We start from the raw sequence: 14146 nt of genomic DNA, 5'->3' as shown, positions 1-14146 counted from the left end.
TGAGTTCAATCCCCAGTACTGCAACAAAAGACCTGAGCTGAGGAAGGAAGCCAAGGGACTGTTAGTTCCCTGACCAAGGTATGAGGAAGTCAGTGGGGCAATATAACCAATTCAAAGTAGATCTAAAAACAGGCTGTGTTCCTCATAGTCGGACAGCTGCACACCAAGATAAGAGGCACAACAGGGAATGACAATAGCCAAGATCTTTGCCTTCAGTTATTCATATTCCATGAGGGAAGATATCATACAGCCAGTAGGTATTATAGCAAGGTACAACCAAGATTGCAACCTACAATTTGGATCCAGGTACTTACTGGCCCAAGGCGAAGTTGATAAGGGTCCTAAATGAGGTGCCAATTGAATGATACAGGAAAGGGAAGGGAGGGAGGCTGGCAGATGCCGTTTTGCCTGGAGGGAATAAAGACAGTTTCAGGGATTAAAGAAGGCTTCACAGACAGGTGCATTGAAACTGTGCTTGAAGATTGGAGCAAAAGTCCATTCATGGAAAAAAGAATTGAGTTACAGAATGAAAAACAAAACAAAACAAAACAAAACAGCTGACATCCAAAATGGTTAAGACAAAATGGAAGCATTTTGATTTATATGTCTGAAAAATCTAGGATAGGTCTGGCTTTGAGCCTGGTCAGCCTTCTTGGTCACTGATGGTTTTCCAGCCTCTTGTCTCTGTGTCAGCTGCCCCGGCTCTTCCTTCAGGCAGCTCCTCCCAGGCAGCAGGGCAGCAGCATGGCTGAGCCTCCCAAGAGTTGGGCCAGTGGTCTCTAGGACAGACTTCTGTGCAAAGAAGTTCAGACTGTATCCCAGTGTGGGGCAGACTATACGCCAGAGGGCAGAGGGTTTGTGTAGAAATAACAGAGCAATTGCTTTTTGGTTTTTGTTTGATGCTGGGGATTGAACCTAGAGCCTTGTGTCTACTAGGCAAGTGCTCTATCACCGAGACACATCCTCAGTCTTGCCTGTTCTTTCAACGCCTATTAGAATATCTGCATTCAATAGTCTGAATTCACTTTTCGTATTTGCTCCAGCTGCTTCTGGCTTCAGTGTATTTATGTGTTGATAGAGAGAGAGAGAGAGAGAGAGAGAGCGCACATATTACCTCCAAATATGCCATTTTTGGCATAAGGGTTAATTTGAGGTGAAAGCAATGCAGAATGATGAAGGAAAACATTTTCTACTCTTCCCCATTTGCCTAAAAATGAGAAATAATTTCCCTTTGGAAAAGTGTTCCTTTTCCCTTTTGTACCAGGAAAAATAGAATGGCTCTTGGGGAGACCCCAAGATGAATCTGTGTAACAAACCTTACCAAACAACATTTGTTTGCAGTTAGCTTCCCACACACAAACACCTTCTTCAAATTGACTTCCCACAGAATGGCAAAAACACTTTTCCCACTGACCTGTCACACCTTCATAATTTATCACTCTTTGTTAAAGTGTCATATAAGTCATCGGGTCTGGGTGCTTCTTTGGGATTTTTAACTTCATTTCTGTGAGGTCCCCATATGCATATGAAATGAACCTTTTTTCCCCCTGTTACTCTTTTTTGTACAGCCCCAGCCACTTAACCTGAGGGTAGAGAAAAACCTCCAAACCCCAAGGACTGTTACACATTCAAAAAGCTTTGTTTATATCTTTGCATACCACATGCTCAATAAACATTGTTGGTCTCTTCATACTCAAAAGATATAAAACATTCAACCCAGTTATTGTCCTTGTAGGTATCTTCCTAAAAGAGTTAAAGATATCATATTACTGTGATGCATGCATACACATGGTTATAGCAGCACAATTCATGATAGCTACATCTTGGAAGCAGGCTTTGTGTACAACAGGTGAGTGGATAAAGAAGACAAGATATTTGCATAAAATGAAGTACTACTCTGCCAAAAAGAAAGATAAACTTGATTCATTTGTAGGAAATTGGATGCACCTTGAGACTAAAACATCAAATGAAATCAGATGCCTAAGCTTAAATATCACATGGTTTCTCCTATAGGAGAAACCCAAAATATAAATAGATATGACAGTAAGTAGGGAAATAGATCTTTCTCAAATGGAAAAGAAATCAAAAGATAAGGGAGAGAAGGAATTAAGATGTATTATGTACATGTACCAACTCCACACAAGGAATATAAATATTATATACTACAAACATGTGCTAGTAATTTTTTAGTTAAAAAAGTGATTTAAGGGCTGGGGATTTAGCTCTGTGGTTCTGCATTCTGCCTAGCAAGTGCAAGGAACCAAGTTCAATCTCCAAAACCAAAAAAAAAACCGGTAATTTAAAACATATCCTAGATTCATTTCTAGTTCACATTACTTTTTCCTAAAGGTGACCTCCAAATTATCTTCAGTAGCCTATGAGAAAATTATTTTTTTCATAATATTCATGCTCACATTTATTAGGAGCTTAGTGTACAAGCCTCAGCATGAGGTAAGCACTAATGCTATTCCTTCTTTACATGTGAGGAAATCACCCTGAGGAAGTGCCATAACCTCCTTAAGTTTACTTAGCCTGCATGGATGATCATTATACTACCTCCCTGCTAATGGAGCTGAAGGTGGGGTGGAGATAAAAAGATGAGAAAAAAAGGTGAAGGAAATATATCTGTCAAGATGGTTTCTTGTTGATCAATGCTTCCCATTTAACGGGTACTTAAATACTCGCTGAGTGAATGACTGACATAAAAAAAGAAAAAGAATGAATGGTCAAGAAGGCTGGGCCTTCCCCTTCTCATACCTCTCTAGACATTTCAGGATCATCTGAAAGGGCCAATGTTTCATCCCATGGAGAACTTTGCCAATATTGATTTCCTATCCATTTAACTTTAGGCATCGTCTATCAACTGATTGATGAAATTGCTATGTATCACATTATGTTGCATGTTTTTCTCTTCCTCTTCCCTTGGTACAATAGAGCTGACAGACTAAGAGCCCGAGTAGATTAAATCCTTTTGAGCCCCACAGTGAATTTAGCTCTATGGCTTTGATCTGTGAGCAAGGCTGGATGGAGTATTTGCAGAGTGAAGTGTTCATTTTGTAATCCTTCTGCCCCAAAGCATATTTTGGTTCCACTTTGCTCCTTTCAAATTCTTGTTTCCACCCATTAAGTACAGAGCTCTGAAAGACTGGATTATTTTAAACTATTTGAATGTCATTTGCTGACACTGTGCACTAGTTTTCTTGAGTCATATTGTTTGGGTTCGTTCAGATTAAGAAATTCCAATTAGCAGTTAGGTCAAGCCTTTTCTGTCACGGACCCAGTAATGAAAACAAATGAACCATCGGGCTGGGGATTTAGTTCAGTGGCACCGCACCTGCCTTGCAAGAGCAAGGTCCTGAGTTCGATCTCCAGTACTGCAAATAAAATTTTAAAAAAGAAAACAAATGAGGTTGTGACCTGGACAGCAATATGAAGAACCCATATAAGAGTTAAGAGAGAGGCCCAGCATTACTTCCAGTTGTCTGGAGAGCAATTTAAACAAGAAACAGTTTTCCTTGTATTGTACTATCTTGAGTCCGGTCTTTAGTCCATAATTTGGCAAAATAAGTTCTTGTAGAAATGATTGCAATTTTGAAAAGCCGAGAGATAAAGAGGAACGTGAATAGGCGATATGTTCACTCCTGCAGGTCTTTGGAGTAGGGGGAGGATGACCAGATGAGCAGTATCACCATTAGGGCTGCACAGCTAGGTGCCTGCTCTGGGCCCTGCTCTGAGCCCACTCTAGGTTTCCTCTGATTAGACCCCCTATCCACAAAGTGAAAAGTCCCTCAGCCAAAGAGATTTTTCTACCTTGAGATCATGTACTCTTTCCTAGACCATCACCAAATATCCTGGAGAAAGTACCAAGTCCTGCTCAGTCCTCCTTGGCACTGTCAGCCCAGGGGCAGCCATTGCCATTTACACACCCTGCGACCTGAGAGATGGCCAGGGAGTGCCTATTGGGCAGTCAGGGAATGAAGGACGATTGTGACAAGGGTTCTCCACTTATTCACACTTATAGAGCCCCTGATGTGAAGATAAGCACCATCTGAGTAAGCAGGGTAAGAAACAAGCTGAGCCTTCCACTGTTCATTTGCCTTAGAGTCTGCACATGGTAGAAACAGGCTTGCGGGGTGGGGAAAGAATAAGAGATTGCCTCAAATGTGTAGGCTAATAAATGTGATTTTATTAGTGTACTCAACATGCTAGCTCTCTAGTGCATGCTCTTGGTGGTTAGGTTCCTCCAAACCCATCTCTCATGTAAGTGATGAACAAAGGCTGATTCATATGCAGTGAGAACCAAAACCACCAAGCCAAGTGTTGTTTGTGTCCCTGGCTAATGGGTCCTTGGGAACTTTTTTTTTCAGGTTCTTGGTGTCCTGCACAGACATTTGGACAAAACACATAGAAAAGGTAGTGGGGATATATATTTACTGAAGGTAGAAAAGAAATATGGCCTGGTAAACAGACTCGCAGCAGCCCTAATGATAAGGGAAGGGGGGGGGGGCTTTTGTATCCAGAGTTTCTAGACTGGCTTCTCTATCATGCAAAGAAGACACGGGGACAGTTGTCCTATCAAAAACTCACTTGACTTGGGACCAGGCTTAAACAGTCTTTCTGAGACTCAGTTGGAAATGCACTGGACACAAATGAAGAATTGAAAATAGCACTTTTCTGATTAGTTCTGCATACAGTGTTCAGGAACTGAAGAGTCATCCTAGATGTTGTGTTCTGCACAGGTGTCCTAGGTCATCATGACTTTAACACATTTTGCCCTAATCTTCTACCTCACTGATGTAGTTGCTCCCTATAAGAAATGACATATAGAGAGCCGCCAGATTGTAATCTGAAATTATCTCCACAAAAGCAGAGCCAGAGTAAGGGAGCAAGAACAAGGTCCAAGCATTGTTTGGTCTATTGAGATATCCATTTCCTGGCAGAGGAAATGCTAAGTAGACACAATGTGTGTAATGACAGCTCATTAGCATCATCTCCTAATCTCAGTGCTTAACACTCACTGACAATTTTTTATCTTTGGATCCTTTGTAGACATTCCCATTTGGTTTATGGGTCAAGAATTGTCTTCAAATAAATTCATTGCAATGAGCAGTCAAATATGTTGTTTTTCTTTTTAATAAAGATTCAGATGTATTTCTAGGCTTTGTTTTTCCTTCTTGTAAATCATGCCTTTTAAGGTAAAAGTTTTAGAAAGAAAATCCCAGTTCATCTTTTACTAGACTAAATACAAGCCTGAAAGAAAGTCTAGGGGTCTGTCCTGAGAGGCCTCATAGCTTTGTCTTCTAGCATTCGTTCCTATTCCTAGCATGGGCATGGAGCAGGAAAACTGCAGTGGAAAAGCTTTCAGTTTTCATTGTAATTACTTACCAGCATTTTAAAAATTCATGTCGTTAGCTTATGATCCATAATCACTGCCATTCTTTATTGTATGTGATATTTGTTTCCTCTATCCAGAATATGAAAGTAGGAACAAAACAAGGTTCAAGCTTCTCGTGATCTCTTCCATGCCAATTCTTCCATTATTTTTTACCTTTTCTATTTCTCTAGCCACAAAGAAATAGAAGAGGCATTCTGGAATGGTCCTAATCTTCACAGACAAGAACTAAATAGCAAATAGCATTTGTCAAGGAATTTCTTCACACATCCCCATCTCAAAATTTAAAATGTATGTGCTGTGTCTACTTAATGTCTAAAAAGGATCAGAGAGGGATAAATAACAATCCACAGAAAACCAAAGTGGAAGTGTGTGCGCACATGAACGTGAATCCATGCACATATGTTGATTCCCTTTGCATTCAGTTCTTCTAGATGTATGCGCATGTATACATGCTGGAACATGGTTTGGCTCCCTATGTGTATAGTTCTGAGGCAGCTATTCCTTGGGTCTGTGACAGAGACTGGAGTGAAACTGCAGGCAAGTGCTTGACTATTCTCAACTAGAGACAAAGAAAAGAGAAGAAACAGCCAAAAGAAGCCTATTAGCTAAACATGGTGATTCCAAGTTTTATATGTTCCTGAATGAAATAAATTTTAGGGTTAGCTTCTTTATGAAGAGAATGGGAAACCTCACCTGTGATCCTACAGAAAGTCCTTATTTGGTGTCCACATTTTGCAATGGTGAGTGTGCAGCATCTAAAGATCTTAGGCCATTTCCCTTTAGTTATATTGCTCTCTATTCTGACCATCTCTAAATTTCACTTACAAATCTATGAATCCAGGATGATCCACATTTTGCTGCTCAATAAGGTTAGGCAGAAGCCAGAGGGAATCAATCTAGACAAACTTCCTGTCAGACAGATGCCCATCGAGCAGGCCTGGAGAATTCTGGTCATTGACCTGACAAAGTAAGTGTGCCTGGTGAAAAATGTCCCAACAGCTGCAGGAAACAGCCCAGAAAATAAGAACAGCAAACAGCTACAGAAAATATAAACATACTGTGTTCAGCTCTGAATAATTTGCACCACCAAAATATAAATTGTTATAGAACTTTAGTATAAATATACTGGAGGATGAGATGAGAGATAGATGTAAAACTGATGGGAAATAGCAGAATATGCATATTATTTAAAAATATGGACACAGTGCAAGAATAATGAACCAAAACAGTAGAAAGTAGTTGCTTCTGGAGAGGGAAACGGTATGCATGAAATAACTACAGTTTCATCAATGCACTAACTATTCTTATTTCACTCTGAAGCCATATGCATGTATTGCTCCAATAAAATATTTTTCTAAATTTATTTTTGTGCACCCCCAAATAATCCAATAATACAAATTAATGCATAGGGGAGTCAGTTTTACCAATTTTTCATTTCCTATCTAAAGGCAAAGAGTCATAGCATCTCCCACCTTAGCCCCCACCTCCATATAGAGCCCTTCTTTGTACCCTGTAAGTCACAAACACTTTCTAGGGCCGTAGACTCCCCTGGGCTAGGTGATTATGAAGGTCTATTTTCAATGTATCTGAGCTTTCTGCACCCACAGATATTAAGCACAGAAGGTACATTGATAGTATTCTTGAAGGAGGAATTTATGTAAAAACACTGAAATAATTTGCAATAAAAGGCTTAGTTTTTAAGGGAACATACCTTCATTTGCCACCTATAGCTATAAATTTGTGTTCTATCTGAAGATATCAATATAAATTTGTGAAATGTTAAGTAACTCTAGCTTTTGCGGGGGGCGTGCCAGGGACCTAACTTAGGTCCTTGTGTTTGCAAGGCAGGCACCAGAATCACTGAGCTAAATCCCTGGCACAAGCAACTCTTGCTTTTAAAGGATGAGGAGCAGCCCTTTGGAAATTAATACTATTCCCTTCTTGAATTCATTTGTACTTCTTTGTTGTTTATTTGCACATACCTGGCTTCACATAAGTAATAAAAGATTTTTATTTCTCTCTGGTCTTATCCCTTAGTTACACACCAGATGCCTCATCTGAAATTTGAAGACCAGGGAGTGGCTGCTCCAAACAATTCTCAGAACCGGAGAATTATCTGAGACAAAAGCTTTTAAATCCAGTAGAAACAGAGAGCTGTATAATGCACAGGGAAGAACAGCTGCTACTCAGTTCTCTACTGGACCCTCTATCTCCCAACACCCCCCAACAACACCCAATCCCAGGCGAACTAAATTCCTGATAGTCCTTGGGAACAGAGATGCCAAAAGCACCAACTTCAGCGCCGTAAACTGTGTTAATCCTAAAATCAACAATCTCTGTGTGGGTTGCAAATTTATCCCTTGGAAGAGCAGCACCTATGGTTTAGATTAAGCCTCTGTGGCTTTCACATTCCAAAGCTCCTGCTGGGACAAATGGACAAAGAGGATAAAGAGTGGTGGCTGCTTTAGTCAGTGGGGTCAAAAGCACTGTGGCCTGTGGAACTGTAGCTCTGTTATCAAAGGGCAATTACCAGCCAAGAATGGCAGGGAGGATGATGACAAACACTCACACTCACCATCAGAGAACAGAAATCAGAGCTTGTCTTCAGTTATCAGCTCTACTATTCCCCAACTGATTCTGGCCCTCAATGAGCAAGTGCTCTGTAGTGAAGACTGTATCACTGTTAATGAATGTTGAAATTGCTTAAGCTTTCTGGATCTTTGTGATTTATTAAAAATAAGGAGATTGGACTGTGATGGGTTAAAATGATGATTACTAATATTTATTATTAGTAGGTACTGGGCTTTGTTGTAAATTAATTAAATATTTTGTTTGTCATAAAAACCATATTGTTTGCTTTTAACATATAAGAAAGTCAAAACACTGAGAAGTTAAGTAACTGGCTGAGAATCGCACATTTGGTAAGAGACAGAACCGGGACTCAAAACCTCAAAGTCCATGAGTTAATCCAATGTGCTTTTGTAAACTTATAGTTTATATGGCTATTATTATTCTCATTTTGTTAACTTATTATGAGAAGATGTTTGATCTCTAAAAATATATATGGCATGTATTACTTTTCATAGTTTGATCCTCTGTATTCATTAATAGTTGAGCATTCAAACATCACTGAGCAGATTGAATTTACCATTTAAATATGATAAACTAGGAATTTTTCACCTACCTTGCATGTTATAAAGTGGAGAAGAATAGCAAATATATTACTTTTTTTATAACAGAATCACCACCCAAAACATGCTACTGAGCAACATGAAGCAGCTGATCTAACAAGAAACAAGGAGTAGGAATATATATACAGGAGTGTGCCGATGAACAAGTTCTCTGGGAAAAGAAAGAGATCCACAATGGATCGTTTCCCTGAGGATGTCATGGGCCAAGAACTGAAGGATCCTGAAGAGGCCACAGTTGTGTGGGAGAAAAAGCACAGGACCTGGATTCAGCCGAGTATAAATCTTCCCATCTGTGCAACCCTAGACAAGTTTGTTTACCTTGTTGAACTTGGTTCTGCTTCTGGAAATGGGGTGAGTCCAGCACCTCATAGACATGGCATGATGTTCAATCAGGACGACCAAACACACATGACAGATTCTAAAGTTTTGCTCTTCAAAGCAGGTGTGCAGACCAGCAGCATTAACACCATGCAGGAATTTGTTAGAAAGGCCCTGTGCATACCTACTGTACTAGAATCCACCTTTCATCAGGATTTCCAGGTGAGCAGCGTGCACATTCAACTTCGAGGAGCCCTGCCCTAAAACACGAAGTGCATGTATCCTATTGTAATCCTGAGGCTCTGTTTTGTTTTCATAGGTTGCCAAGGAAATACAACATAGGCAAATCTAAAGGACAGCCCTTCCCGGAGGTTCGTATAATCCTCTTTCCTAGCTCCTGATGAGCTCGCCAGGTATGGGGAAACAATGCCAACCATGTGAGTGGGTTATTTCTGGAGAGGAGTTTCCTCTGCTCGTGAAAGGACCACTTGAAAGTCATTGCCTTGTAAAATATTTTGGCATTTTTGAGCTAGGAGAACCAATAAAATGTAAACCCACCTATACAAAACTATCCCAGCCCTGAGAAAGATTGTTAAATCTGAGACTAAATGTAGGTAGCAGCCAAAGTGGAGGTGAAGTGGATTTTAATCTTTACTGTTCTAAGAGCCTGAGAGCAACAACTAAAGGCAGCAACTCAGACGGGAGGGCTTCTTATCATAAATCTCTCTTTTAAAATCAGTCCTTAGTATATATAAGACACCCATCATAGGTGCTTCACAAATACCTGTTAAAGTGAATCGAACACTCTGTCAACTTCCTAACTGCCATTAAGGTCTTATTTCAGAGGTTGGATACACAGAATGTAAGAACTCCCTGACTTTTAGCTGGCTTAACTCCATGTTATGTGCATATGCATGTTAGTGCGCACGCATGCACACAAATTGCTGGATAGTTGTCATTGTCTTTACTTTCAATTGTCTTACTTTCCCCTGGTCAAAAATTAATCTTGAGAACACAGGCACTCTATTACCCTGATGCAGTGTTATAATAGAAATGAACTGATTCCATTTGTAAATCACTATTAACAAAAAAATTTGTTTCCATTTCCAAAGCATAATAAGGATCATTTTTTTTTTTTTTTTTTTTGGTACCGGGAATTGAACTAGGGACTTTACGAGGCAGGTGGCAGCACCACTGAGCTAAATCCCCAGCACACCAGAGCATCTTAAATAGATGTCCTATATTTGGTCTATGAAACAGTCTGTTCCAGAAAGTCTACAAGTAGAACATAGATTAAAAAACAAAAACTAAAACTAAAGCTCATTAATGGAGTATTAGTGCACAGATTTAAATAACTGTGCATTATTCTAAATCTTCAAAGGTCAGGGATCTGTGCTATGCAGAAGAAGCAGGTCAAGGGAGAGAAAAACTCTTCCAGTTGGAAAGCGTCCCAACTAAAGAATATTTTAGATGAGTTTATTTGTCCCTTAGGAATAGTGGTATTTTAGATTTTACATTTGCTTAGACACAAAAGGAAAAGGAAACTTGAGGATGGGAAGGGCTAGTGACATTTTCTCCCTATAAAAATAAGGTGCTGAAGGCCGGGTGTGGTGGTGCACGCCTGTAATCCCAGCACTCGGGAGGCTGAGGCAGGAGGATCACTGAGAGTTCGAGGCCAGCCTGGGCTACATAGTGAGTTCCAGGTCAGTCTCAACTACATAGTGAGACCCTGTCTCAAAAAACCAAAATAAATAAATAAACAAACAAACAAATAAATAAAGGTTCTGAGATGTAGCACAGAGTTGCCTGGGAAAATCATCATTACAAGCTGCTCCCAGAGCCCAGAAACACGAGAACTGCAGTGGAGCCATGTGTGCTCTCAGACACATTTACATTTCCTGAAGAGTCTATAGCAGCTGATTTTACTATACTCAGGGGTAAGATGATGTGAAACACTATTTGATAAGTGGACACCCTAACAGAATGTGCCCATATGTTTGAATGTATTTATTTACATTGTGCTTTAAAATCTATATTCACCCAAGATTCAAGCATGTCTGGCCATGTAGTGAGTTCCTAGGGCCTTTTTCTATGAAAAACCAACAGATCCATCCTAGGCAAAGGAAGGAGATGCCCATTATCTTGGCTCTAGGGTACGGAGCAGCTTTAATGGGGGTGCTGGTATTTACAAGACAGTGAAGTTCAACTTGCAGATTACCTCCAGTTTAAATCAGTTTCAATCAGGGCTGAATCCTCCGAAAAGGAAGCTGCCAAAAAAAGATCTCTGCACAGTGGAGGATGAGTACAGATGTCACCAGAGCCAGCCCTCCGTAGGTGCAAAGACCAGGCAGAGCCCTCGACCTGGATTCAGAGAGGATACCGAGGCCCAGCCACTGATGTCCAGTAACAGCTCTACCTGGAGCAGCTGTTTGAGGCATCTTTGGTAGGTGCCGATGAGTGAGCAACTGAATTGCTGTGTAGAAAACGTTCCGTCTTCATACGGGTTGGTACGCATTAGAACTCTTGGCTATGTCGCAGAATCCAAATCCAAAGTAGCTGAAAAATGAAATGAAATGTATTAGCCCACCTAACACCTAAGTCCTTGAGGGCGTATCCGACTTAGTCATCTCATTCTCGTGCTTCAGGTCTTTATTCCTTTGTGTTCTCTTCATTTTAGGCAGGCAGTTCACCGTAATGGTAAGGTGGTCCCCAGGCTCACTCCGGCAGCTTCGTAATTCCCATGGAGAGTACCTCTACTTTTCCGCTTCCAGAAAGGTTCTGATTGGCCTGACTTTGATCTTAGCTTTCCCCAAAGCCTATCACTGTTGCCATGGGAACAGTTTTTTTTTTTTTTTTTTTTGCCAGCCTGGGTCATGTGTTCCCCTCCGGAGTGAGAAGATAGTATTGGACTCACCCGACTCATAGAGATGGAGAGCAAGAAGATGATGGTTCACTTGAAGAAAAAAATCAAGCTTCTGCTACAACAAGAAGGAGGACGTCAAACTGAAAGGATTTTTAAGAGATTCTCCCAGCCCTTCTCATCGTGAGCATTTGAGACTTAATGAGAAGCAAACTTTCTTTGGAAATAAAAGCCTTTTTTATTTTAAAGTGGGCAGAGTGACCAAAAGATTTATGGCCTTTGCTCACTGCACAGATTTCATCATCAGGCCCCCACCACCAAGGAGGAGAACAGTATCTGCGGATGAGTCAGTCACTGTCCCCAGTCAGTCCTCAGAGCCACACCCACGCTCTCCTGGCCAGGTCCCTGAGTCATCCATGCCCCACCCAACATGCTCTGTTTTTCCCACAGTTTCCTTGGCTCTCCTGGGACAGATGGCTGCTCTTGGAGCTGAGGAAAGGAGGTGGTGTCTTTTAGAAACAAGAGCATCTCTCCCGCATGCAACGCTAGCAGAGAGCTGGCTGAAGGGGTGGGGTTGGGGATCGCGCACTTTGCACTTTCCTAGCGCACTGGTTTTGAATGTGCTGGGGATGAATCTAGGGTCTCTTGCATGTTAGACAGGTGTTCTACCTCTGAGCTTCATCCCAAGACTTCATATCACATTCATAACTTCTACCTTTTCTATTTCTGTTTAAAACAGAGAGAGAGCAGAGAGAGAGAGAGAGAGAGAGAGAGAGAGAGAGAGAGAAAAGAAAAAAAGAAAAGACAAGACAAAACATTCCCATATCATCCTTTTCATTCACTGGATACCAGATAGCTGAGGCTCTCTTTCTGTTTGAAGCTTCTTTTTTTCCTGCCTCCCATCCTTTTTCTCCTTTACCTGGGGGGACAACATTCATCGCTCTGCACTCTCGCAGTGCAATGCCAACGACATAGTTACGGGGCTTTTCATGTTATGTGATGGTTCCCTGGGTGGCTGCCCAATCCTCAATGGCTCAAAAAGGTCAGCAATCACTCTATGCCTCTCTTATTTCCTAGTACCTTATACAGCCTGGCACATGGAAAGTTCCCACAGATGTTTGTGCCGAGAGTGAAAATGGACAAACTTCTGTAGATCTCAAGGTGATCAGATGAAGGATCATCAACTTTGGAGTGCTCTTTTTTTTTTTTTTTGCTTTTATCTCTAGGAAATGACTAAGAGTCCTTTTCTTTTTAATATAATCTCCAGCAACTTTCTTATTGTAGATAATTCCAGATACTGCTGTGAAAGACAAGAGCATCCACACTTAACAGGAAATGTAACTATAGAAGATGACATTTCTGAGATCTTATATCAGTGGAAATACTATAGTAGTTTAATTACTGACATCATGTGTTCAATGTTTGGATATAATAAGAAACATTCATTAAATATTTTATGATTAAACAGCAATTAATTTAGACACTTATGTAGTTGTCATGTACAGAATTAAATGCAGCAATATAAATATAAATAATGAATAATAAGCTGTAGCTGACTATCAGGATTCTGGAATCCTTTAACAGACAATAGGCCATTTGTTTTGTTTTGTTTTTGTAGTTTGAACTGGAAGTCATTTAGAGGTGTTTTAAATATGCTTGGAGAAAGGAATAATAACCTCTTATTTCACATAATTATAACATAATAATAATCCTATTATTCCAAACAGTAGCGATAAAAATAATCACAGTGAAAGAGTGAGAGGAATTCAAATCTGTTTTAGTACACCTTCTTGCTGTACTTCCTGGTAAATAAGAAGATAATGTTTCCATTTATGTACTTTTCATTTAATAAATGTTAGTCATCTATTATGATTATGTTCTAAGCCATATATTCTCTAGGTGAAGAAGATGGTAGGTAAATATATAAATAACTTACCATAAGCATAATGAACTGAAACTGGTAAAAACAAGAGAGAATTCCAATCTTATTTATTACTTCAAAATAATGTCTTCCAGTGACCAAAGTTAGTGATTCCTATGTTCATGCAGTATCTTCCACTTTACAAAGAGATTTCCCATATTTATTCACTTAGTGTTTACAAAAATTGCAGTGGCAGGCGGGACTACTGTGAATATAATTTTGCAATTGGGAAAGTGAAACTTAAAGAAGGTTCCACCTCACCCCACAAAGAATGGCTGCAATCAAGAAATCAAAAAACAACAAATGTGGAAGGAACCCTTCTCCATTGTTGGTGGGAGTGCAGACTGGTGCAACCACTATGGAAATCAATATGGAGATACCGCAAAGAGCTGGGACTAGAGGTTCCATTTGACCCAGCCAGCCCTGTGCTGGTTATTTTCCAAAAGAATTATATATATATA

The sequence above is a fragment of the Fukomys damarensis genome, unplaced genomic scaffold (assembly GCF_012274545.1).
Source record: "Fukomys damarensis isolate Sample0158 unplaced genomic scaffold, DMR_v1.0_HiC HiC_scaffold_15, whole genome shotgun sequence".
Taxonomy (NCBI): domain Eukaryota; kingdom Metazoa; phylum Chordata; class Mammalia; order Rodentia; family Bathyergidae; genus Fukomys; species Fukomys damarensis.
Note: the sequence above shows the minus strand (reverse complement) of the source record.